Here is a 27,500-nt window from a genome sequence, read left to right as displayed (position 1 = left end):
TTCCCTGAGCCAGTGCTTCAGGTGGCAGAGGCAGAGATGTCAGCTTTGATTTGAGCTAACAGAAAGGAATCTTTCGATGGAAAAGCTCCAGGACCTTTGAATTAAATGAAAGACCAGAACACTCCACAGAATGCCTGCAATAACAGTCTCTACAGAAAATTATGAGGAACTACATAAATCCACCCTCTTCCTCTTCACACAGGCTCATTAAAGCAGTACTGACTCTCTGGGCAGCTATAATTCTGCTGAGTGATACCCTGGAATCACCCTGTCAATACCCAGTGGTGTGCTGCCTCTCCAACTATCTGTGCCCCTAATATTCCTCTCTTTGATGGGATTTGCTGACCTTTAATCTGATGCTAGTTTACTCTCATCACTGAAGTGCAAGTCAGAGAGCAATAAAACGGCAACCTCACTGATTCAAAAGGGAGAGCTAAAGCGCCACTAACTGTGAATCTAACCTTTCAGAATGGCTCTGCCTTAAAAGGGGAAACATGAACTGCAAGGCAGCTAAAACAAACAATACCTAATGCTGACTGCAAGATTTATTGCAGTCCTCTTTGCATGAGCATGAGATTGGAATTCCAGTGCTGCAGACCGAGCAAGAGGAGAGGGCCAGCCCGTGCAGATGGAGCAGGGCACCACAAGGTCCCCTCCCCACGGCCCAGGCGGCGCTGGCACTGCCACGGGCATGGGGAGCGATGGGCACACGGCGGTGCCCGAGCCTGACCTGGCCCCACACGGGCAGCATGGGCAGGCGGCAGGTGCGACCGTGCCTGGGGCGCAAGGGGGCTGCAAGGGCGTGCAGCTGTGCACGGCCACCCTCTGCCAGGGCACTCAGCGCTGCAGCGCCCGGAGCAGCTGCAGGCCCCACTGCAGGCACTGCCACACACAGCCCAGCCCAGCCCGCACAGCCCAGCCACTGCAAGGCACTCAGACACTCCCTGTGACCTCAGCCAGGAGCAGAGCCACGGGAAATGGGACCTCGTGCTGCTGGAGGGGGCACAGGGCATGGCTGTGCCAGGGAGGGCTCCTGGGCACAGGGCAAGAGGGCAGTGACCAGAGGGGATGGGCAGCAGCTGATCCTGACCGACCCCCAAGGGGTCTCTGAGCAGGCACTGGGCAGCACATGTCCATTGTGCAAAGGAAATCAAGTGGAAATAAAGGTTCTCCAAATGCTGGCGGCTCCTGGGCCGCTGGAGCAGGTGCAGGAGTGAGGGCGGGCATGGTGATGGCCACACTGAGCCACCTACACTGCCCTCACAGTGACCAGTGGCTGCCACCACTGCCCTCACAGGGCTCCCTCCCACTGACCAGTGGCCACCACCACCCTCACAGGGCTCCCTCCCAGGGACCGTGCCCCGGGCCTGCACCTGCAGAGTGTGGGGGCACCTGGGGGGAACAGCCAGGACCCCAGGGCTGTCCCACGCAGGGCAGGGTGTGCACAAAGCAAGCAAATAACAGAGACAATTCTCACACCTTGTGTACACACAGATCAACACAAAACACATTGAAGTCACAGCATAAAGTAAAAGAGAAATTATTGCATAACAAATTTTTCCCTGGCTCTCTAGGGAAAATAAAGACTGACAGCTTTGGGTTTAACAGGTGTTGCTAGAAGATGAGCTACTTATTAATACTGCTAGGAAGGAAAAGCATGATAAAAACTATAATGTGATTAATTATTTATGTTTACGAGCAGGATTTTTAAGAGTTACAGTCTGTCATGCAAATCGCTCGGTCTGCTTGGACTCGCAGCCGCAGCCCGGAACGTGCCTGAGGGCTGTGCTCACTCGGGAGGGGATTGCCAGGCACGGTGGGCAGCAGAGCCCGGGCCCAGCACGGCCGGAGCGGGCACGGCCTCAACCGGGGCGCCCCATCAGACAGAGCCCGGGAAATCCTGGAGCAATTCCCTGCGGGCAAACCCATGGAGGAGGGCAGGCGAGAGCCCTGGAGGTCCCAGCGCCCCTGCAGCCCGGAGGCACCGCTGGCACCGCTGGGCACCGCTGGCAGCACCGCTGGCAGCACCGCTGGCACTGCTGGCCATTGCTGGGCAGAGCTGGGCACCGCTGACACCGCTCAGCACCACTGACACCGCTCAGCACCGCTGGCCCTGCTGACCATTGCTGGGCACCGCTGACACCGCTGGGCACCGCTGGCACCGCTGGCACCCCTGCCCAGCACGGGCAGTGACCCACGCCCCGCACCGGGTCCCGCACTCCGCGCTGCACCGGCAAAGTCGCCAAAGCAGCGGCGGATTTGCATAGAGCAATTACTGTTCAAACACCCACCCCGCTCTTCTGAAAAGAAAATTGGACACGAACATTTGCAGGAACTCACAAAGACAGACTTTGTCAGACCTAACAGGGCTGATAAGGGGAGAGCTTTTACAAGGGACACCGAGAGATGCATCAGTTGAGTGCGAGGCTGAATACAAAACAGTATTAGTGTAAAAAAGAACAAAGAAAAGGCCTGCTCCGCGTAAGAACTGGTAATACATTAAAAATTTAAAACCTGGCACGACAAATCTGGATACTCCCTGCAGAAGACAACTGATATTAATGAACAGGCCTGTGCATTCATTGTCTGGGATCCCAGAGGAAAAAAATAATGCTGGTTACACTGAATTTTTTAAAGAGAAATTCTTCCCTGCACAAACAGCTTCTCCGCTAAATCACCAACCTACTCCTGGCAGTTTTAACCACCTAAAACCATTCACCTGCCCAAGCAGCACATTCACCTGAAGGTCCCCCATTTCTTCACGTAATTCCTCAGCATGAGACTCTGTCAGAACCTGGTGCCCCACCGGCCCTGATTTCCTCGGGAAGAAGTGCTCAGGCGTGGCCCCACACCCTCCCATCCCCAGGGAAAGCAGCACCCTTGGCACCAAGAGGAGTTGGGTTCCTGGACCATTGGAGCTGGCAGCGCTCAGGGAGGGTGAAGGGAAGGACACGAGGGGCTCCCTGCACTGCACAGACCCCCAGGGCCTGGGCATGGGCTCCTGGAGCACCCAGCTGGAATCGGCTTGGCATCACTTCCACAGCCAGGCAGGAACAACCACAAAGATGGGAAAGGCCAAGCATGGCACAGGCTTCTCCACTGGTGGACTCAGCACTGACTCTTGCCCAGCAGGGACACAGAGCAGGAGAAGTGCCCAGCCCTGGTCAGCACTGTCACTCAGCTGGCACACGGAATGTGAAAGCCTCTGTGGGAAACCGCTCCAAGTTGTGTCCTAAGATCTGGGCAGCCACCAAGCCCATCAGCTCCACAAAATGTGTTGTGGAAAGAGGAAACACGACCCACAGGGGCCAGACAGAGAGAGGAACACATTTGTGAAGGAGGAGCTGGGCAGAGCAGCCCAGGGGCCAAGCCCAAGGCTGGGCAAGGGGCTCAGCCCTGGGCCACGCTGGTCCCAGCTCCCCAAGGGCTGTCCCTGGGCTCAGCCTCCGCTGTCCCTTCCCCAGAGCGGTACGGCCCCTCGGTGGCGGGGCTTTGGGAGCACCCTGAGAGCGCAGCGCCAGTCCCGGGGCACAGCCCGGCCCCGCACTGGGTGCCCCGCACGGCCCCTGGGTGCCCCGCACGGCCCCGCACGGCCCCGCACGGCCCCTGGGTGCCCCGCCAGCCGCAGAGCGCTGTCACAGCCGCACAGCCCAGGCCGGGCCCATTGTCGCCGCTGTGCCCCCGCGGAGGTGCGCGCTGTCCGGGTGGCAGCGCACCTGCCCGCGCAGCGCGGTGCCCGGGGACGCGCTGCCAACAGCCGCCGCTCCAGCAGGGTCACCCGCGCTGCGCGCAATTATGCCGGGGTGAGCCGTGGCAGAGGGAACGCCTCAAGTTTTAAACTGTCATTAGAATACCGTGGCCTGGTTTTAACAATGCAGCAGCGCTTCTAATGATCTTTAAGGTAATTCGCTATTCAGACCCGGAGCAAAAGATGCAAATGTACCACTGAAAGCTCCTTATTAAATACCCACAGGCTACAGTTCTGTACAATAAGTGGTCCAGGTCTTTTTAGAACATCCTAATTAGATGAACATAGATGCAGAAAAATGCAAAACCAGGTCATGCAGCAAAAATGTTGGGGGGAATAAAAAAGCTGCCAAACAACCCCCCTCCAAGCCCCTCATTAAACACCCTCCCCCACCCCGCAGCCTTCATTAAACCCTCGCATGTGACGAAGAGGAGCCAAAGGCTCCCAGCCCACCATCGCCCCCAAAACAGAGGTGCCCGATATTGTTAAAGTTAAGTTTTCAGTTTATTGCCAGGGATATGTCTAAGTGATGATATAAATAATACTATGAATAATACATTAAGCGAAAAACCCAATCTGAAATTAAATTCGCCTTGGGTTATCTTCCTTTTTCCTATATACATATGGAATTATTATGCACTAGGGGGAAAAAAAAGAGCACATATCAAGGTAATACTTTTTCCCCCTTTGAAAGTAGCAAGAATCACCGCCCCTAAATAGCTGCTGCCTTGCACAGAGACATCAGGCAGCGCTTCCCTTCCCCCTGGAATCAGGGGAGAAGCTGGGAGATGTTCAGGGCTGGTTGGAAGGGTCCTTTGGCACAACTCCAGCAGAGCTGCTGGCTCTGCCCTGGCGTGGCTGCATGCACAGGAACCTGCAGCACCACGTGCAGGTGCACCAAGGGCCCCCAGACCCTCCTGCCAGCCTCACTGGGGCCATTTACCCGCAGTGCTGGGAGCTACACTCACATTTATCTCTCTTTATGTCTCCAGTTTAGCTCAGATGAGCACCAGACCTTTACTCACTGGCTGTTTAGCATTTAGCACTGACCTTGCTGTGATTTCCAAACATTCCCAGCACAGCCAGAATAGCAGAAAGGAATAATCCACACTCATCGCTGGTGAACTCCAAAACATATTGGGATACCAGACAAAGGAGGGGAGAGCTAAGCAGGAGCTGGGCAGTGAGCTGTGCTGTGCACTGAGGTCTCTGCCCCAGCTCTGTCCCAAAACTGCTGTGGGATTTCAGACAAACCACTTGCTCTCCTTGTGCCCCAGTTTCTTCAGAAGGTAAGACTGTGGTACTCAGGTCACAGCACAAAGTCCTGAGGAGTCTTCACTAAAGAGCACTAGAACTGAAGACCCCAAAAACATACTGCAGCCACTTGCCACCAACCCCAGGCACCGCTGCAGCCAGTCCTCACACCTCATCCCGAAACCAGGCACAGTGTCTCAAGGCAATGGATGCAAACTGGGGATCCTCTGAACGAGCAGCTTCATCTGCAGGTCCCTTGGTGACCCTGCATGGCACCAGGGACGTGCAGCCTTTGCCAGCTGCTGCTGGAGCTCTCCAAACTCCAGGGCACTAATGCAAATTACAGCGAATCACAGGTTGGTTTTGTCACATGAACATCCGTTCAAAGGCAGCCAACTGGGACCAAAAAGACTCATTTCCTGAGTTCTCCAGGAGTGAAAATTTGGGCAAGTGATTACAGAGTCTGGGAGACAGAGGAAGGGCATGGTGCTCTGCCTTCCAAAGCACTTCCACCCAACCGAACACTGACAAGCCGGTCAGCAGCGGGGATGTCCACATCCATTCTGTTTCCATAGGTGTTTCCTTAACACTAGCGCAAGTGTTCGGTGCCAACACATGCCAGCTTTTCCTGCCCTCCCTGGCTCTGCCCTACAGACAGCTGGAGCCTGGGGCAGAGGCTGTGCCCCTGGCACGACAGCCTGCTGGGAATGGGCAGCGTCTTGGCTCTCCTCTTCCATCCCTGAGCTTCGCCTGCGAGCGACGCCAGGCAAGACATGGTTAATGCGCTAATTACCATAATTAAGAGTTGCCAATTTAATTATAGCTGAGAATATTAATGCTGTAACATTTGTTGGAGTGCAGAAAACAAACCTTTAATGCACAGACTTTGTTCGCAAACATCTAATGGAGCCCTCCTCTACTTCGCTTGGTGCTTCAGCGCTGACACAACAGTGATAGGTTCAGATTGAAGAACTTGTCAGCAATCAGGCAGGAGGAGGCTAATTAGCTGGCAGGTTAATGAGTGTGATGGCTCTTGACAGCATTTTGTTACAGCCTCTACTGTATTTAAACAATAAATGATTATTACTTAAACACCACAGAGATAGTCTTATTAGGAGAGCTAGACCATGTATTTATTTTCATAAAAATGAAATTAATTCTGTAGCGTAAAGAATAAAATGTAAAATTTTGGCTGATTATATCTCACCTCTGAATATCCTCCAGGGTATCTTATCAGAGGAGGAGAGAGCAGGGTTGCATTCCCTTGTGCGCCCCAGGAGAAGGCATCCTGTGCCAGCTCCACGGGGCGGGAGGCAGGGTGGCAATGGCCTGTGAGCCATTCCCAGAGCTGTCCCACTGCCAGCCCCGACCAAACACACCGAGCACACCCCTCCTCATGTCACCGCTGGGTGAGGGGCGTGCCAGCCTTTGCCAACCCCCCAGTCCTCAAGCCCACACCAGGCTCTGAATTTTTCTTCCTTTGACAACTGGGATTTGGAAACAGGTGGTGAAGTAGAGGAATGGCTCTGTGGAGAGATTAACCCATTTCTCCGTCCAGTTAAGGGGGAAAGGGGACATTTTACTGCACTCCTGTCATCCATAAACATAATGAGAGTGAGAAGGAAGGTGTCTGCATCCAAAAAAATCCAAAAGCACAGAAATACACTGCCTTTCCTGCAGAAAAGGCAGGTGGAGAGGAGCCCCTGGCTACAGTCTGAACTGTATTTACAGGACAGGCAATTGCAAATACGTGTCCAGAAAAACCTTATCTGAAGAGAATTAAATTGAATCTTTGGCTGTGTAATAATAAGGGAGGGTTATTTCAATTTAATATTTACTGTTCCCTAGGAATTTGTACATAAACATGGAAGAAACAAAAGGCCTCACCTGCTGAGACTAATACCATTTTCGAAATTATTTTTGCATACATGAAAATGATTTGTGCCCCTCAGTGCTGCTGCTGAACATGGGAATAAAACCAGAAAAGGCATTGATCTGCAATCCTGCCTCATCCATTAGACCATGGGCTACCACGGGCCCAGTGCATGACCAGTGATCCCCTGCACAGGTAAGGCAGACACCCCGAGGCGCGGGGCACTCCCCTGGGATCCCAGTGCGGCAGGAGCGGCAGCACAGTGAGCCCCACGCACGTTCCCGGGGATAAATCCCATCCCCGAGGCGTCCCTGGGCTCTGAGCCACATCCCAGCACCACCAGCACCCATGGGAGCTCACCTGCGGCCCAGCTGCAGCACGCAGAGCCCCAGCAGTGCAAAGTCAGACCAATTCCAGACCCAACCTGCACTCCCAGGCTGTGCCAAGCACGGCTCTTTCCTCCCAGCCCTGCAGGGCTAAGGATCACACTGTGCTAGGAAACATGATGGGTGTGTGAATATACAGAACTCAGCAGCAGCACCAAACTTCCCTACAAAGCTCTTGAACACCTCAGCTCGAAACAGCTCATCCAAATTTTATTTTTTGACATTAAAATATTAATAGCATTTGATGGAGCAATTTTAACCCAATGCCATCCTGGGAAGAGCTGGCAGCTGGCAAAAATCACCAGGCTCTCTAGCTGCTTAAATGAGAATATTCTTCAGTCTGAAAAATTATTTATAGAGGGTTTTTTTACTACCCTTGTATACTGCAATGTTATTTCCTTTCCCACACACTAGCAAAGTCCATTTTCACAACTGCTATAAAGCGGCATGTTCACAGCTAGTAAAACAACTCAATAAATAGCCTCGCGAAGCTATAGCTGTCTCATATCCTTTCCTCAATAAAAACAGAGGTGAACTGCTTATTTTCAGCAGCACACTATAAGAAGACAGAAGCATTATGACTGCTCATACATTCTGACTATCATTTGCCACAAGCTATATCTGTCAGCATTAAATAAAGCTGCATTATAAATGTAAACAAAACACCCACATCTACCAAATGAGCTGTCCGCCATGGCTGCAGGCAGGAATTGAACCCGCTTATTGACTCAGCTTGCTCTTTTTATTTATTCTCCTACAAAGACATGCATTTACTTTACCCTACAAGCAGAGTGGGTTTAGGGGCGGTGACTTGTCTCCTGCACAGGCAGAAAAGGCAGGTTGGTGACAAATGCAGATCTTAATGGGAACACCATTAGGTGGGCAAACATTGAACTATTATTGAAAAACTGATTTATTTTAAAAGGTTATCCTAGACCAAAACACTACATCATAAATAATTTGCAGGATCAGTCAAGTGAATTTATACTTATGATTTTTTTTAAAAAGGTAATTCATTGCAATCAAATAATAATGCCAGTTGGAGAGGAATTACACTCAAATATCAACTGCTCAGAATTTACAGTCTGAAGAGGTTAAAAGGTGCTTGGCTCTACAGCAGCAGAGAGCAGGCTGCTCCTCTGACAGAGGTTATACATCTCTCTGGACTAGAAAAAACTTCTGTCCCTGTCAGACAAAATTCACCTTTGCCCAAGCCCAGAGCGGGCACTGACAGCCCCCGGGCCAGCACAGGGGGACACCAGGCACGGGCACACTCCTGCCTCCAGCCCCTCCACCCCACGGACACCCTCCTGCTTTGGGGCACCTGCCGTGGGACAGCGGGACCGGGACCCCCAGAGCCGCCGGTGCGCTCGGAACCGCGCCAGGGAACACGAGCGCTGTGAAAATACCGTGTGTTCCCCAATTAATAATTGCAATCAATTATTTACATGGATACGTTTCTACAAGGAAGGGAGAATAATTATAAATAATGCACTGGCTGGGAGGGAGTGGAGGCTTTTATACTACTTGCTGTAGAAGAAGGAGGTTTTGCCAGAACTGTAAACAAACACTGTGGGGCCGTTTCTGGAGTGGAACTGCAAAGAGGTCTCTGACTAGACCTCACACTAGTGCAAACATCACCTCCATGTCATTAAAGGAATTCCCACAGTGTTCCTGCAATCTGACACCTCTCCCTCAGACCCAAGAAAAAGCTGTGCTTGGAGACAGCTTCTCCTCCTTGGAAAACCCACCACAACTCCAGAACTACCTTTATTCTTTGTAGCTGGAGCTAGCTGCCATGTGGGAGGGTGCAGAGATGCCCAGCACCACCAGGTGCCCTGCCCAAGCAGCAGGAGCTTCCTTCCCCTGCCACGCTGCTGGTGCTGAGCCCTCCCGGAGGTGGGAGCGGTGCCCAGCACAGCCAGCGCCCGGTGAGGCTTCTGGCACAGAGCAGGACCACTGGCACTGCTGGTCTGGCTCCGTGTACAGCACATCTGGAACCTGGGTCTCTAAGGGTCACAGCTGTGATGTGATACTGCTCTTCCATGTGACATTGCCCTTCAGTGTGATACTGCTCTTCCCTTTCTCTCCAGAACATGGCAGAGAAACCCAAAGGTGGCATCAAAACAGGGAGCGTGAAAGCCCAAGTTAAGCAGTTGGATGAAGCTGGCACAAGCCCCCTCATGAATGGACAGGAATAAGTGTTCCTCTGTTTCACATCATCCATTCTTCCAGAGGTAGATATAAAATATTCCTGCTTTTCCATTTGAAGATAAGCTTGCTAACACGAAATCATCAGGCAGCTCAGAGCAGCTGTCCTTTGGGTTGCTGCATCACTGTTTATGATGTTTACAGAGAAAAAGAAAATCCGTGTAAGGAGTAGCAAAGAGTAATTAATGTATTGTAGTGTGTAATTTCCACTTCCTACCTCCATTTAAATCAAATCAAGTTTGGCAGTGCCAGAGTAAATCAAGGGGCAGCCACCAGGGAGAGGGGATCGGCAGAGGCATTAGAGCCAGATCCAAACCCGTGCCTCACCCAAGCTCCCACTATTATTACTTGTGCAAAGCAAATATTCAGCCTCCAACCCTAAATCATTTCAATTCCTATTTCCAAGTATAATTTAATCTTTTTCAGCGACACTTGATGCTTACTTCATCACAGCATAATGACAGATTAAAAAGTTGTTGAATTAAATATTAAAGAGGACTTCAGGCAGTTCTGCATTTTTAAGGAATAACACAGATTGGAGATGAAATGAGAAGCCCAAATGCATATTTTATTCCAAAAGGAAAGAATACATATATTTTTCCTCCAGGCCACCTACTTTGTAATAAAACATAGGGCAGGTTTTTATTTAGTGGATAAAAGCATGATATAGTATTATAGGATTCGTATCACTGTAAACTGGTACCGTGCCATGGTGTCAAAGCCAATGACACCGTGAGATCAAACACAGCCCTTTGTTAAATATCTACATGTATCTGTGCTGCTCGGCTGTACTGGATATAACTCCATATAGCCATTCACAATATTTTCATTAGACTACCTAAGCACAATTTATTGACTCTCAGATGTGAAAGTTTATCTTGTGATGACACTTCCTGCATGACATCAAAGCACGGAATGCAAAACATAATTTAAACTATTATTGAAATATAAATCATTCCGAGGAAAATTTTGTCAGCATATGAATAAAAATAGTCACTTATTTAAAGCATAGTTTAAAGTGTCTGGAAGTCTTGAAGATAAACAGAGATGACAACAAGTTTTGAACTTTAAAAGAAACCTCCACATTTTGATGAAAATTGCCCCAAACTATTGCATCACAATATAATATTGGGAGATTAATCTTTTGTATAAAAGGATCAATGAGCTCACCTTTAATTTTTTACATATGTATTAATATTTCTCCTCATCTTTATAGATGGTTGTCTCTGTATGGGTCACACATTTTGCATTCACTCTACAACAAGCATGATGTCCACATGCACAGAGAGGCAGAAGGAGGATCTGGAGAGGTTTTTGATGGCTGTGAGCATGGCGAGATCAAAGTGGCACTGGGATTCTCATGAAACCCTCAGCTCCAGTTCACTCAGTGCCATGTCCAGTTGATATTTTCACATGTGTGCAGTTTCCCATCCCTGATTTGTGTGATAACCAAGGGAGTCTGGCATGTCCGGGGGGGTCTGGGCCAGGGGCAGGCGATGGCAGACCCCCGGTGCCACCCATCTGCTTGTTCTGGGCAAGGCAGAGGGCAAAACAAAGCGACCCATCTCACCCGGGCACCACGAGGAGCAATCCTGCTGCACAGCTAAAGCACGGGACGCTGGGAACAGACACCATGGCCCTGTCAATCACAAATTAATTCAAAGATCCCTGCTCTTCTCCGGCAGAGCCTGGCCCTGCAGTGCCACGGGGGCCGCTCAGCCGGGCCCTGCCAGGCAGGCCCTGGCACCCGCCCTGCCATGCCGCTGCCGGGCCCCGGGCACGGCTCGGTGCAGGCCCCGGGCACGGCTCGGTGCTGGCCCCGGGCACGGCTCGGTGGTGACCCCGGGCACGGCTCGGTGGTGGCCCCGGGCACGGCTCGGTGCTGGGGCCGGGCACGGCTCGGTGGTGACCCCGGGCAGAGGCACGGCCTGTCCCCGGTCACGGCTCGGTGCTGTCCCCGGGCAGAGGCACGGCCTGTCCCCGGGCACGGCTCGGTGCTGGGGCCGGGCACGGCTCGGTGGTGACCCCGGGCACGGCTCGGTGCTGGCCCCGGGCACGGTTCGGTGTAGGCCCCGGGCACGGCTCGGTGCTGGCCCCGGGCACGGCTCGGTGCTGGCCCCGGGCACGGTTCGGTGCAGGCCCCGGGCAAAGGCCCGGCCTGTCCCCGGGCAGAGGCCCGGCCTGTCCCCGCCGGGGCTCGGGGCAGCACCCACCGCCCCGCGCGGGGCACCGGAGGGGAGCCGGGGTTCCCAGCCGGGCCTGGCCGCAGCCTCCCCGCCGGGCAGGGCCTCCGCGGTCCCGATTAGAGGGATATTATTAATTATTAGTGCCGTTATTAATACCGGAGGGATCGCGGCTGTGTCTTTGTGAGCGCACCCACTCTGCCGGGGAGTCATTAAGCCGCAGAACAATACGGCGGCGAGCGACAAGAGCAAAGCCATTGTTCCCTGCCAGCCTCGCGGCCTGCGCCCATGTAAATGAACTTAATGCTCTTCATTCAGGCGCACTCGGAGGGTTCTCATTTACTGCCTCTCTCTCTGTGACAGCATTTTCTCACCAGCCCTGACTGCATAATTAATGCAAATGCAGCCTTAGTGTCATGAGCCGGGCTCCTTTGGTTTACTTTGGTACGACACTTACAGAGGAATATTAACTAGAGAAAGCAGCATCACAACAGGGGTGGAAAATCAGCCTGTCAGGGACTCATTCCAAATGCCACGGAAAGGAGAGCGCCTTCAAGATTGTTTCATCAAGGTGATTGAGAACAAAAACTACTGAGGAAAATTCGAGCTTACATTTATGAGCTTCTCCACATACATTATTTATATCACCTGAACCTATAGGAACGTTATTTCCAGGCACATATTCATACAAAGACACGGGAATTACATGTGCACACGCGGGCTGTGCGGGGCCAGGTGAGGGCCAGCACGCCCGGGCAGCTCCGAGTGCGTGTCCCCGCTCCGGGGCCGCAGCCGAGGATTTATCCCCGCGCAGCTCCACACATGCTCGCTCCTCAAAAAGGTCACTGAGCTGCGTACCCGATATAGCCTTTGCAGGGATAATCCTGCATTTTAATCCTGCCTGTTCCCATCAAAATTGGCTCTGTTGGGTTTTTTCTTCCCCAGTAAACCAGACAGCGTTCTGCACTAAATACACGCGAATTTAAAGCAGGAGGGCAAGATCCTGCCCTATTCTCAGCACTTTGTACCCAGGCTTGCAAGCAGCACATGCCTTTTTTCCACAACAGCCACACTAGAAATGTTTATTCAGATTAATCCTGCCTGTATTTCACTACCAGACAGAGCTCTGCCTTGTATTTTTGATCTGGAACAAAAGGAAATTCACAAGCATAATATGTTTATTTGCTTTGCTGCTACACTGGAAGTCTGTAGTTACACTGAAAAATGCACCTTTTGGTATGTTTCTTTCTGGAATTGGGGGATTTCTGCATTGTCTTTCATTATTGCCTTATGCTCCCAGGCACACCAGCACTATTCAGACCTTCTGAGAATGCTGCTGCCCTTTACCCAGCTGCTAATACCGCAGTTCACGAAAATACCCGCCGGACTCTTGCTTCCTTCTCCCCACATCATGCTAATTCAAAAAGCACAAGGATTTCAGCAGCAGTAAATATGGACCCTGGTTATCTGCTCTCCCATTTTGGAGACTCTGGGTCACCTTTTTGATGTGTCTGTAAAGGCCAGAACCTTGAAGTCTTTTTTGTCTAGAAAGTGGGTATTTCCTGGTCATCCCCAAAACCTGTAACTTTCGCAGAACAAGAATCAAAATAGTGAAATCTGTTATTTAGTGTTAAAAACCGATGACACCTGTCTGCTGAATGTGAGCAAGCTGGTTCTCCACGTGTTTACTTCCCAGTGAGCAGACAAACCAAGCCCTGCCAGGGGACAGACACGCAACTGCCCTGGGTCAGCTCCAGCCCAGTGCCCCCATCCTGCGTCCCACGTGCCTTTGGATGAGTGCAGCACAGCCACAGTGCCTCTGTCTGGGATTTGTGCCCAAAATGAGGGCAGCCACCCCGAAGGGACCCTGTGAAGGAGCCCTGTGAGAGCAGGCCCCGCAGCACAAGGCGAGCCCCTGGGTGTGGTGCGAGCATCACCCACCTCTGCCGTGCAGCAGGACATGGCTGGTCACCAGCAGAAGGGTCCCCTTGGTGCTGCTTTTCCTGCCTGCAGTCCCTGCAAGCCTAAGGCCTTCTGCACGGCCAGGCCTTCGACTCCTCCTTGCTTTGCTGCCATGAAGGCAGTTCCAGCAGCTGTGCCATGGCCCTGCCCCGGGCAGGAGCAGGAGCAGGAGCAGCATCCCCCTGCCCCAGGGTCAGGGGTGGGCCACAGACAGCCTGACACCTCCCTGCCAGCCGAGGCCCTCACCACTTTAACTGAATATACAATAACTGAAAAGAATACCTTTATCCCTCTGATATCCCATAGTACTGAATGGATCAAACGAACATGCCAGTCAAACGGTTTATTTTAGACAGGAAACAGCCCCGCAGACCATTATTACAAATTAAAGGTATTATATTGAAGTCATTTTTAATCCCTTATAAATGAATAACCCTTCTACCAACATTAAATCATTTTCTTCTGCACAAGTAACATTTCCTTTCGGCAGCACAGGATCTATTCCCCTGCAGACCAGGAGCTATCCTTCCGTCAGAGCCAGCGGCGGCTGATTACACCGCACCAGGACTCATAAAATTCCCACAGAACTGGCACTGGTGTCTTCCCAGGGCAGCGCTGCCTTCTCTCATCCATAAGCAATAATGCCACTTTATTCTCAGTAATCAGCGCGCAGATGATTATTTAGACGCAGCCTCATAATCCTCCTCGCAGCAACTACGGAAGATGTGGATCTGAAATCTGCAGCCGAGGAATTCCCTCCTGCACGCAGGGACGGGAGCCGGGCACGGGCACCGGGCTCGTTCATGTTTGGCAGCTGGACAGAAGGTGGAACAGGAGTCTGGGTGGGGAGCGAGTTCAGACAACTTGGAGAGGAACCGCACCACGTCCGTTCGGCACGGCTCTAATAGGGCATCAATATTGTCATTTAAACTTGGGATCAGTACACAAATGTGCTATAAATGGGAAAATCCCTTGTGATACTGGTGTGAAACACGCAGCTCATTGATTTTGTTCTTGATGGTCGGCTATTAAAGCGGCGAACACGCTGACCTTGTGTGCACAGGCAGACAGTGTGCATGCAACATAAAGTTGAAAAACAGCTTTAAAATGACTGTTTAAAACTGCAGACTGCAAACCTTCAAATACAGACAGGCATTCCATAGTTTATTTTAAATTGGCATCCGCAATTTAACAAGCTATTCCAACAAAGGATTAGCATAGCATGTGCTTTTCCTTAGCCATCAATTATGACATGGGGAATGCAGGGCACAACTTCAGTGTCAGATTACAACGTGCTGCACAAACCCACTCGGCTCTTTGCTCTGCAATTCCCACCTCGCAGGAGCCAGGCCGCAACACTTCCCCAGCATCGTCCTGAACCTCCATGGACCTGCAGATTACAAGTCCTTGGCTGCTTCTCTGCCATATTTCTACCATTTAAGCAAGAAAAAACACAGACTGGTATTTATGCCTATGCTCTCATTTCAAATAAAGCCTCAAGTGCATCTCTTCATTGTAGATTCCATTAGATAAATATTTTTGTTTTAAAAAATTGATTAAATATTGAATATTTCCATAGGATGAAAACAGCAATTTCCACTTAGCACGATGACAGTTTCAGATGCTTGACCTGTTATTAGGCATAAAATTAACAGTTTTATCAATCTCAGATATGGGATGATTGCATGCAGATACTGAGGCGCAAAATGCACAAGCCTAAGAAGATGTGTCTATAATTCAGCAAGATTTAAAATCACACAATTTGTCGTACTTACAAATACCTGCCTTATGAATTGAAAAAATAATAAGAATTATACATTTTTTTAAATAAGAAAGTTTTTATTATCCCCATCACATGGATGCAGAGTGGATTTCATGCAAAGATGGGGGGAGAGCTCCTGTTTTAGCTATTTTTCCTGTCCTGCTGTCCTTTCTCCTGCATTTGCCTAAAGGCTCTCAGTAAATTACACTCCAAGTAAATGACTGTAATTTACCCGTTGAATTCCCTTGTTCAGGAAAAGCACACACCACACATTCCAGCGTTTCCACAGCTCAAATTTACCATTCTCGGTGTCAAGAACAATCCACGAGCAGTAATTTGAAACTGTTTGAGCCTTCAAATAAGGGAAATTAGAAATGTTTTGAGAGCTAAGATTTTCAGTGAGGAGATAAAATCTGATAAAATCGGTAACAGTTCAATTCCTTCTCCTTTCTATTTATGAGCAGGGCATTAGCTGTTCTGCTCAGCACCCGTGCCCACAGCGCGCCGATCCTGCCCAGGAAGCGAGACTGGTAATAATCGGGAAGCGTTCTTAATGAGGGAAAAATATCTTTAAAGGCCTAACAACACAAATAAACGCAGAGGAACGACCTTCCAGCAGAGCCGAGCGGCAGCACAGCACCGAGTCCCGATCCACCCGCGGCCAAACTCCCTCAACTCCGCCAGGAATTCCCCCCAAATTCCTGACTAGGCTTAAATTCAGCCATTTGTTATCCGACGGCTCAACCCTGACAACAGAGCTGAGGCTGTACAGCTGGGCAAATCTCGAAATTAAAATATTCTATAAAACAGGATTTTAATTAACGTCTAGAGCGATTAAAGCAGAGAAATCCATACATGGCGGTGATGAATTATCGCACGCGGCTGCGGGGAATGTTCTGGGCCCGGTGACGGATTCGCCGCCCGGGCACACGCAGCCACCTCCCCACGCCGCTCTCACGCTCCGTAACCACAACCGCCTATTTCACTCTGTCTAAAGGCAGGTTTTCATATGGCAAAACTGTTATAAATCCTCATTATCCTAAATAAAATTACAGCACTTTAAACATTTCCAGGGAGAACATTCTCTCTTCTAAACAACTACCTTAGCGAGTAATAGGAAGCAATATGGTTGCACTTGTGTCACAGTTGGAAGTCTTTTTAAACTGTCGCCCTGCTAGCAAACCAATTCTACATATTAAAATGAATGGATTGCTTATTTCAAGGGGAAAAATCATTTATAAAATCAAGACCATTATTAAGATACTGTGACTTATTTCCACTACAGAGTGCACGAGAAACAGATAAATGCAGCAACCTATGCAGCCTGAAATGTCTTTTTTTTTGATGCCACAATTTTCTTTTTCAAATGAGTCATCCATGCGTACAAGTAAATTAAAAATTGATCTAGATTCCACATGCAAGGAGCTGAAGTTTTTACATGTTTCCATATTACAAACAAGTACAGAGCTTGCAAACATCTGGCTCCAGGCTTTTATTTCTGAAACAGGAGGGATCTCCCTCCTGCCCCCCCTGCTCAACACTGGCAGTGCCAGCGGTGAACACGCAGGGTTTTGGCTGGGTGCTGCAGCCACACCCGACCCTGCAGCAGGTCACTGATTTCCAGGGGGGATCTCACTCCAGAATAACACCCTGCTCTGGCCATATAGCCTATTTATTCAGGACCCTTTCACAGATTAGTTGTTTGGATTAAATCTAATCAGAGGTTCAGTTAACACCCCACAGCAGGTTTGGGAGCGTGCACCTTGTAGTCACTGAGTAAATTATAGGATTCCTATAATTTGATGAGAACATGTGGGCATTTTTCCACAAGCTCATAAATTACTGATTGCTTTTTGTAGGTTCCATTGATACTAATGTGTGCTTCCCTCCACGGCTCTGCCCCAGATTGTTGCTGGCACAAACATTGCCACTTGGAAACCCAGTAAATTACGGAAACATGTTTAATCATGAGGTTTAAAAACTTTGCACATTAATGATGGGGAAGGCTGCAGTTCTTGAGCTGCAAACAGCCTCGCTGTGGGTTGCCCAGGGCAAAAGGCTTCCAGCACAGATTCTCTTTCCAGTACAATGGCGTGGCTGGGATTAGCACAGGAGATCCCTCAGATGGGCTTTTCCCCTGTGAGCCCTTACCCACCAGCATTTCCATTTTTGTCCTGCTTGGTCCCACTCCCCAAACCAGACAGCAGCCTCTGCACACACTGCACCTCGTGCAAACCTCATTTTAATGGAAAAGGCAGCTAATAATAAAGCAATTAGCTGCTCAACTAAGAAACTGCCAGTTTTGCTGTTGTCTTTTTTTTAATCATTGAAAATTTCTCTGTTAATTTCCAGCCATTTGTAGAATCTGTTTCCATAATTGCAAACCTGGATGGATTGTTTCTAGAAGTTGAACCATGGCTGATGCCAGCAGAACCTACGAACACATAAAAGCTTCAGTTTCTAATGTCACCATCAAGCCAAAAACAATTACACCCATTTGAATTATGGCAACCAATAAACTTAGATAATCACCATATGCAACATAACATTTTGGCACTTGAACTAAAAACTCTTGTAGACAACTATAGATTGCTGCTAATGTTGAGCGTTCTTGTCCTACCCAAGGCTGCCAATAGAAATGCCAAAGCTGCTGAATGCTGCTCATCCTCGTAATGTTGTCAGTGAATGGCACATTCACACAGCCCCCAATCCTCTCTTCCCAGGCATGGTCTTCTCCAGCTGCAGCTTAATTTCCTGTGACTTGCCTAATTACTGTAATTAAGGATTAATTGCCATTAATTATTCACACATAAGCTCATCGCAAATCATGGGGTAAATGTCTTATGAAAGCTGCCATACAAGCCATGTATAAACACACTGGGATGCTCCAGGCAGGAGAATCTATCACTCAGCCCTGAAGCAAATCTCTGTGCTTCTCTTACAAAAACAGCTATAACTCTCCGAAACTCGACAGTCTTCCCAGGTAAGCATTAGGTTACAGAGCATGTTTTCCTGTGGAAGCCACAACGGTTTTATTAGTACTATAAATGCTGTTTTATCTTTCCAACTGCTATTTTTATGTTTCCATTTTTATTCTACGGTGCTCAGTTTAGGACAAGCGTTTGCTGGAGGAGGAGCGCTGGCCGTGCAGGGCTGTGCAGTGTGACAGAGCCGCGTGCCAGGGGCAGCCCGGCGTGCCAGGGGAGCCCCCGTGCTGCACAGACAGCCCCAGCCACCCCTGCCAGCCTTTGCACGCTCGGTGCTCAGCACCGGGAGAGCCAACGGCCTGCCAGGCACGGCCAGGAAAGCCCAAAGCCCAGCAACCATGCTGGGCCTGACAGAAGCAAACTGGGAGCGGCCATGGACTGAGCCCAGCGTTACCTGCTGCCCTGGGTGTTCTCTGCTTTGCTGTGACTGTCTGCCATCCACACCCAAGGCATTCACACCTGAAGGGTGAGGCAGGTTTCTTTGCGAGTGCACCAAGATAACCTGGGATGTCAGCAGCGTGGGCATGTGGTGCTGGCTGACCACACACGGCAACCAGAGGGGCTCCAAAGCCAGGCCCCCTTCCCGAAAACAGTGCATGACTGTCAGCCTCGCAGTTCCCTCACTGCCAGGTTTGAAACTGTACGAATGTGATTTAACAGAACGAACTGCAGTGCTGGGATGTGTTGTGCCAGGAGTCAAGGAGATCCTACATCAACGCTTGCGTTGCCACTGAAACACTGCCCCAGGAAATTTAAGTGTACGCAGGCAGAATGTTGCTCTAATTGTTATGTTAGTACCTTCTGCAGCAAATTAATGCATGAAACATTTTCATTTCGGTACATAAGTTTGTGTGTCTGAGTTAAACATTTATGTTAATGGACCTTCTGGCAGATCTGTAATGTTTCAAATACTCTTGTAGAACAGCTTTTTCTAAATACATCATTTAGCAGTTCTTTCCCCATTTTCTACCTGATCTGGGGGCATGCAGGAAGAGAAACTATTTCACAGTTTTAAAAACCTCCTGCTTGAGTAACTACAAACTCAGCTGCATTCAGGCAAGGTAGCAATTACGCCTGCACCGCCAACAGCGATGTAGGATTGTATTAAAAAAAAATTAAATAAAAGGCACACTAATAGCCAGCATATGCTGCGATCATAACGCCCTGCATCAGCACACTGTGCTCCCAGCCAGCACCCATCCCACAGCCCACGGGCCGCCCAGCACTGAGCTGGATTGCGGGGCTGTGCCCGGTGCCCGGTGCCCGCCCGCGCTGGCAGAGCTGCCCAGGGCTGCCCTCTCTCCCAGCATGGCTCCTGGGCACTGCCACCGCTCCGGCTGCCCTAGACACCCTGTGCTGCTCTCCATGCTGTGGCTCTGACAGGAGGGCACGCCCGCGGTGTTGGGATGGCTGCCAGGACCCTGGAGCGTGCCAGGGCACAGCGCTGCGGGCACGGAGCGGGGAGGGTGCCCTCCGACCCTGCAGGTGCCCATCAGGCTGGCGGTGACGGGCATTTCTGTTTGCTGGGGACGCGTGCCAGGACATGGCTTGGGAGGGGTGAGGGCTGCCCCAGACCCTCCCCAGCCCATGCCAAGGCCTCTCAAATGTACGAATGGGTCTTGGCCTATCCCAGTGCCTGGGGCTGCCTGTGGCCCTTGTCCCACATGTCTGCTCACTGCTGGTGCCTCCTAAATTGGCATTTCCCTTTCTCTGGGCACCTTGTTACTGAGGCATCTGCCAAGCTCTGCCATGTCCCACCCCATTTATGGCCTACCAGCTCCTATGACCTGGGTAATTAGGATTTATGTGTTAATTGGAGTAAATACAAAGAGGGGAGTCACAGCCATAAATTCCCAAGCGCTGTAGAGGAAGATCCTTAGCAGAGCAGGGCTGAGTCCAGCATGGCTGTGCACCCCAGTGCAGGGCACAAGGAGGAGCGGGCAGGACTGGCCCCTGCAGCCAGTCTGCCCCAGCCTGGGGCACTACCCTGACCCCAATTCCCATCTTTCTGGGCCACGGGGCCAAGGATGGCAAAGGCTCTCTTGGGAAGCAGGCAGGCAGTGCGAGCAGAAGTGCACAGCACAGCCTGCTTGGGCGTGAGTTAATGTTCCTGAAAATGCCCGGAGTAACACCAGGTTTTACAGCCACAGCAGCCACAGGCAGGGCCCAGGGAAGGCACACATGAGGAGAGGTCACTGCCAAGGGCCTGAACATGGACTGCACGTGGGGCTGAGCCATCGCTGTCCCTGCTGCCTGCCCAGCTCCACGGGGTCTGGGGGCCAGGAGCTGGCTGGGCTCTGGGAGCTGGGCTCTGGTGGGCTCTGGTGGGCTCTGGTGGGCTCTGGTGGGCTCTGGAGGATTCAGGCTGGGCTCTGCTGGATTCAGGCTGGGCTCTGCTGGATTCAGGCTGGGCTCTGGGAGCTGGCTGCTGCTCCAGCAGGAAGGGAGCCTCGAGCTGCCCAGCCTGGCACACACAGAGTAAACCAACAGCTGCTGCACCGAGGGCAGCCAGACCCAAACCTCCCCCAGCTCCCAGCCCGCTGCCCCTCGGAAAACAGTACCTGCAAAAACTGCAACTGCTCTGACAGAAGCACCATTATGCTTGAAATATGTGGCTAAATATTACACAGTAAAAGCATTTCCCCTCTTGAATTAATTACATTTCACTTCTCCCCCCTCGTATGTAAAGGCTTTCACTGTCCAGCAAAGGGGGCCTCCTCTCCCCGGCAGATATGAAATTTGGCAAGCCTCATTTATCCTGAAATTTATAATTCAACAGATATTTCTGCTAACACTTCTTGATAACATCACAACAGAAATGCAAGTCTTAATTCCTGGACATGGGAGGCTGAATGTAAATGTAAAAAATACTCTCATTTTTTTTTAATTCTGCTTTTAAATCTTACACTCTGCATGGTTTCCAAATCAGTTTAAACTTTCCTGGAAACTTTTATAATAAACAGTCCTGCTCCATAATTTGATGTTTTTAAATGAAAGCATCCAAGCTAATCTATACAAATTAACAGATGTCCTCCTGAAACAGTTAGAAACAAAGAAATGCAGATGCGAACATCATCAGCATCCAAATGAGCTTATTGTAGGACCCTTTAAGGCACATCTGAGCAGAGCTCCAGCCTGTACTCTACCTTTCAACTTGCAAATGACAGTGTCACCAAACACTGTCCTTCCATCAATCAAGCTGGGTCATGAATATACAAAAGGCAGCCGAGAAGCTGGCTACCTCCTGCAGTTCAACTTGCCCTAATTATCTGGGCCTTTCTTTTTGTTCCCTGGAAGGGTGCACTCCCAGTCAGCTGCTGGGCAGCCCCGGGCTCGTCGCGGGAGGTTCCGCACGCTGACCCTCCCGCGGACAGCCAGCGCACGGGAAATGTGCGCACCAAATGTCATCTTTCTTATTCATCATTATAAAACTTCCCTCCCCTTTCAAAATACCAATCTGCTGCCATTTTCAGACCCTCCCCCGCACCCCTCCAAGCTGTCATTCCCAGCGCACGCTGCCAGTCGAGTGAATTAGCATCCTAACTGATGTGCTGTTATTCTCCCGTGCAGCCCTCGATGCGGTAACTAATGACCTCCCCCCAGAAAACCCAGCCGGCCGCCAGCTCCGGCTGCTCCCTGCCGACGGGGGAGCCGGAGAGCCGGGGCTGCCCGTGGGGACAGCTTTTCCTGGGGACACCCGAGCAAAGCGGTGCTGGGGCGGTGCTGCCGTGTGCCACCACAGCCACAGCCCGAGCCCGAAGCACAGCAGGGCAGGGTCCGGGCCGGCCCCGGGACTGCTCTGGCGGCAGGGCCGGGCAGCGGCCGGACCGAGCACAGCATCCCCTGTCCGGGCCGGACCGAGCGCAGCATCCCCTGATGCCGGGCTGGACCGATGGCAGCATCCCCTGTGCCGGCCCTGCTGCCGGGCCGGACCGAGCGCAGCATCCCCTGTGCCGGCCCTGCTGCCGGGCCGGGCCCGGGGCTGCCGGGGCACCGAGACCCCCGAGCAGCCCGGGGCGCCGGGGCTGCCCCCTGTGCCCGCTGTGCCTCCTGTCACCTTGTCCCAGCCCCCCGTCACACCTGGCACAGCAGCCTGCCCCTGCCCCTCAGCCCTGCACTGGGAAGGGGCCCCCAGGTGTAAAAGGAATTTTGAAACTGAAAGGCAATTCATGTAAGTGAAATACTTCCATGCCTGAAATTCCCTGTAGGACTCCAGAAACTCTAGAAACATGAAGCAGGGAAGAAATTTTCAAATCCCTCTTTTGGAATTGAAATCACTTTATAGACTACCAGGGGTGGAATAAATGTGGGAGGAATTTTAATGAGTGCAGGTATTTCCTGCCTGTGAATGATTGCCGCCGGGTGAGAGGATTGATCCGGGGGTGGGAACACCCAGAGTGGACAAAGCCCTCTGACCCACCCTCCAGGCACTGCTCCCCAGCCTTGGCAACCTTGGCCACCCAGGCATGGGCATGGTGAGCCCTGCTGGGCACAGATAACCCAGCCCTGCAGTGGCTCCAGGATCAGCCCTCGCCAGGAGCCATGCAACACCTACAAAAGGGTCTCGTCCACAGACAGGAGAGCTGTGACCCCACGGTATCTCCTCTGTCCGGGCACCAGTGGGCACTGAGCATCCCCACACAGCCCTTCTCAGAGCTGCCTGCAGAGCAGCAAAGTTAGGGAAAGTTACTCCTGGAAATGACCTTTAGAAGGACAATTTATCACATAGAAATGAAAGCAAAAATAAAATCTGCATCCTTAATTTCTCTTTCCTTTCAAAGCTGGGTCTCTGACTCCACAAACTGTGTTATATATGTTTACATTTCTATAAAAGCAAGTGTTCCTTGGAGGAGCAGCGAGGTAATTCACATTTGCATCATGTGTAGCTATGATAAATAATAAATATGGAGCTGATAAATGGTACTGTGCAACTGGAAGACCTATTTTTTATTGAATGGCTGACTAAATACTCATGTAAAAGTCATAACTTGATGCTTCTTTTACCCTGGGGCTGCAGTAATTTATTGTTGTAATTTATATGCACTGCCTTGGTGAGGGGACAGTTTTAGCCCAGCCCAGGGACTGTCCTGTCCCTTTGGGTGCAGGAGGGGTCCCAGGGGTGTGCAACAATCAGAGAGGTGTGGTGGGTCAAACCGTGGTGTTTGGGTGAGATGGTGCCAGGAAGCAGGGGAAGGGTGAGCACAGTCCCCCCTGGCACCACGTGAGCTGAGGGGCAGCGTGTGGTGCATGGCACATGGCCGTGACAGAGCAGAGGGACTGTCCTGCCCGGGACCCCAGCACGGGGTGACCCAGGGGAGGGATCTCAGCACCCCCGAATGCACACGGTGCTCCCACACCATCAGCTCATGCTCCAGACAAGCACAAACACCCCTGAGCACACACACCTGCCCGTCCCAGCACGTGCCCAGGTGAGAGCAGGAGTCTGGCCCCCATCCCAGGGCTGGCCCCCTCTCATGGGCTGGGATTTCAAGCCCGCTGGGATCAGGACATTCCGGCTGTGCCCACCCCACGCTGGCTTCACTGACAGCCTGCACACTGTGACTGGAGCAGGAGAAGTGAGGTCCATAAAGCAGAGAGCTGCTGCCCGGGCTGGAGACAGCAACAATAAATCCTGCTGTGTACAATGGCTCAAACTTGTCTTTAAAAAATGTCCAGAGAAAAAACTCACCCCTCCCAAAACACGAGTGGGCCCCATCGCAGCTAACAATCAGCAGGATTAATTGGAGAAGGAATTTAAGAAATCTATTTCAGCAATATTGTGCCTTTGATAATTTAGAGGCAGCCATGATACCACGATTTGTACATGACAGTCATATGAAATAATAAACCTTGCTAGCTATAAACATTACCAAATTCTGACACTATTGATTTATTATGTCTAACAGTGACATCAAACCGAACAACTGACAGAAACAATGTTACAGCTTTAAGAGCAGTTTGTCAACGATTAATTCTGCCAAACGGGGTTTAGTTTTATGCTGGGACTGCTTGTCTAGCAGTTGTCAATCCAAGCAAAAATTACTACTGCCACACGTCTGCTCCCGCCAGCCCGAGGCGCCGCTCCGCTAGCCCTCATTACCCCGATCACCGCGAATACAGATGCAGGGCCAGTCCCTATTTAATATGCGTGTTAATTATGCAAATTATTAATTGGGCTGGTGCTTGAGGACTTGTGTTTATGCCCAGATTAGAGTCAATAACTGTATCACACAGCATTTTAAGCCTGACCTGTGACAGAAATAAAGCTGTGCTGAAAGCGCCGTGTTCTCTGCGGCTCTCGGGCGGCGGCGAGGCTGCGGCACCACACGAGCACCAGGATCAGGATCCCTCCTGTTGGCACCTGCCTGGCACCACGGCCTTGTTGGCTCCAAACGCGTCCTCATCACACTCCCGACCTTTGCCAGGGATTTTACAGCCATTTTCTCTTCCAGCGGGAAGGAGGGTTTGTGCTACTTCTATTGCACCGTCAATACGAAGCGTGTGACACGATGTTATACACTGTAAATTTGTTTGATTTTTAAAAATCAAATACATTTAAAGGTGCAAAGATCGAGGGTGAAGCTACGAGGCTTTTCCAATTAAAATTTACAGCAGACAATGTTGTAAATTTTATACAGTTGTAATGCTGGCTGCAGTTGTGCTGAAATGGGAACTATTGATCAGCCTGATTTCCCAGGATACAAGAGGGGGAAACAAGGTATTGCACCAGCAGAAACAAAACTTTCATTTGTAAAGCCTTCTATTATACTTTACTGCCCTCATTTGGTTCCAGATGCATCTCTCTTAGCAGGAGAAATAAGGTCACAGCCTCCTCCCCAAAGAATTCACGGGAGCAGAGGAGGTGAAGGGGAGCTCCACAAGAGCCCCGCACTGCGGCTCTGCCAGCTCACCCAGCACGGGACGGGGCCAGGGGGCCAAGGGCAGTGGCACAGGGGTCACCCGAGCCCCAGGACCCACACCCAGCGTGCCCAAGGAGCCCCAAACACAGCACCAGCAGGTGCCTCCAACAGGGGAGAGCTTCACAGACACGTCCAGCCCAATTCCCAGCTGGAAGCAGAGGATGCCTGGCTGGGCAGAGGCCAGTGGTGTGGGGGCACTCCCTGGGGCCAGACCATGTGCCAGCCCTGGGTCACAGCCCCACCACTCCATGCTGGCCACGACTGCTCCTCCTCACCGCAGAAACTGGGGGCAGAACCCCGGCAGGCAGTACTCACCCAGGAGCTGGTGCTGCCATGGGGCTGCCCTCAGGCCCGCCCAGGCACATGGGGACATGGGTCTGGCATGGGCAGTGTCCCACGGCACCAGGCTGCTGCCAGGGCAGCCCGTGTGGCCACGGGGGCAGCACCCTGAGGTGCCCCAGTGTCCCCCACAGGGCAGGTACCCGGTGGAATGGTCACCACATTGGCACAGCTAGCCTCCTCTTCTCCCTCAGCTTTTACTACGATCCATTCCACATATGGCCCATTCTCTATGGACACCACAACTGCTTTTAAGGGAAAGTCTGGCACCAACAGCACTGCTGCCTGGCCAACAGCTCTGTTAGTCCTCACTCGGAGAATTTACATATGAATCAATGCCACCTTCACACTGAAATATGATGTTCTCGTTCAGTTAGACATTTTCTGCGTTCCTTGCTTCACTGCAGCCCCATGGTTGTGCCAGACCCTGGGCACTGAGGTTTCTAGGAACACTCATGCTGACTCCCACGCAAGGATGCTCCTCACCTGGGTTCCCCTGCAGCCACCATCACCTTCTCCAGGACAGGGTACCCACCGTGGGGTGCTGGGGCACCAAAACTCATCACATCCTGCAGCGGTGCCAGGAAGAGCCGTGGTCCCTGTGAGCCACTGGCTGCACCCAGCGCTGCCCGGTGGGCTAAAACCTGTGTGTCAACCTGCCTGAGAGCAAGTGAATCCAAAACACAAACAACAAAGCCAGAGCTAAGTTAAAAGGACAAAAAAAACACACAATGGATGATCCCAATAATGGGAAAAGATAACAAAGCCCCTGGATCCCAGCATCTGGCACTAAATGCACTTCTCTGTAAACTGAATGGCGGCTCCCAAACTGCGCCAAGCATCACTCCTCTGCCAAGGCAGTAAACAGCTTTTATCAGCAATAATGATGGCATAATCCCAGCTAAAAAGGAAAGTAACATATGGCAGCAGCCCTCCAAACCCCATCCCGACAAAGTAGGGGGCATTTTTATTACAGCGTCCACTTGCAGAAAACCTGCCAGCCTCCTTCTCTCTTTTCTCCTCTTTTTTTACAGGTTATCATCTTCGCTGTTTGAGTCGAATGTGGCATTTGGGAGTTTTAAACTAATGAGTTCATTTTTCTAGGAAAAAAAACAAGAAAAAACAGAGGGAGCTTCGATAGATGGGAGAGACAGGATACCCAGAACTGAGAGGCGACACTGAGCCCAACCAGCCTGGGGAAGGGAACGTTCAGGCCTAACACAGCCATGGGAAATACACTCTGCAAAGGACCACGCTATTTCAAACACTGCTACACAGTTTAGGCTTAAGTGTGATGCAGTGTTTGGAAAACAAACACGTGAGAAGGAATAACTCAGCCCTGACGCAACGTTTTTCTCTAATGATGTGAAATGTTATATAAGAGTATTGCTAATAGGTCAGGTGTAAAGCAGGGCAAGTTCTGTTTACAAGCTGATTTCAGAACCAAAATGAATCTAACATTATTAACCTTTTTTAATGGCCGGCATCCTCATCTATACTTGCAGCTGTAATATTCCCAAAACTGATTTTGAGGCCAGCTTGTATTTATCATGAGCAGAGTGAGGCTGTGGGAAAGGCATCAGCGGGACGATGGACAGTTGGTGCCACATGGCCTCACCTTTAATTGACAGAGCAGGCACTTGTTTTCACTTTATGATTTGCTGGAATACCATCTCCAAGTAAAGAAGAGATTCCAGCCTCACTTTGGCTCTGCAATCTCATCACGCAATTATTTGAAAACATTACGATTTGCTAATTATCATGCTAATTATTTTGCCCTATACGTTTGCCATCATGTTGTACAATTAAACCCAGAGCCAAAGCTTTGTTTGCACCACACAAACAGGGCTGTGGTTGGGAACAAGAGGGGAAAAA

General features: G+C 50.9%; 1 protein-coding gene across 7 annotated transcripts in view; it reads right to left on the bottom strand.

The window, feature by feature from the left end:
- Nucleotides 1-27,500, bottom strand: part of PBX3 (PBX homeobox 3) — a 100,245-nt gene that overhangs the window by 25,698 nt on the left and 47,047 nt on the right. The gene's annotated exons all lie outside the window — the stretch shown is intronic.

The sequence above is a fragment of the Zonotrichia albicollis genome, chromosome 21, assembly GCF_047830755.1.
Source record: "Zonotrichia albicollis isolate bZonAlb1 chromosome 21, bZonAlb1.hap1, whole genome shotgun sequence".
NCBI classification, from domain to species: domain Eukaryota; kingdom Metazoa; phylum Chordata; class Aves; order Passeriformes; family Passerellidae; genus Zonotrichia; species Zonotrichia albicollis.
The sequence above is the reverse complement of the archived record's forward strand: the minus strand, read 5'-3'. Positions and strand labels throughout refer to the sequence as shown.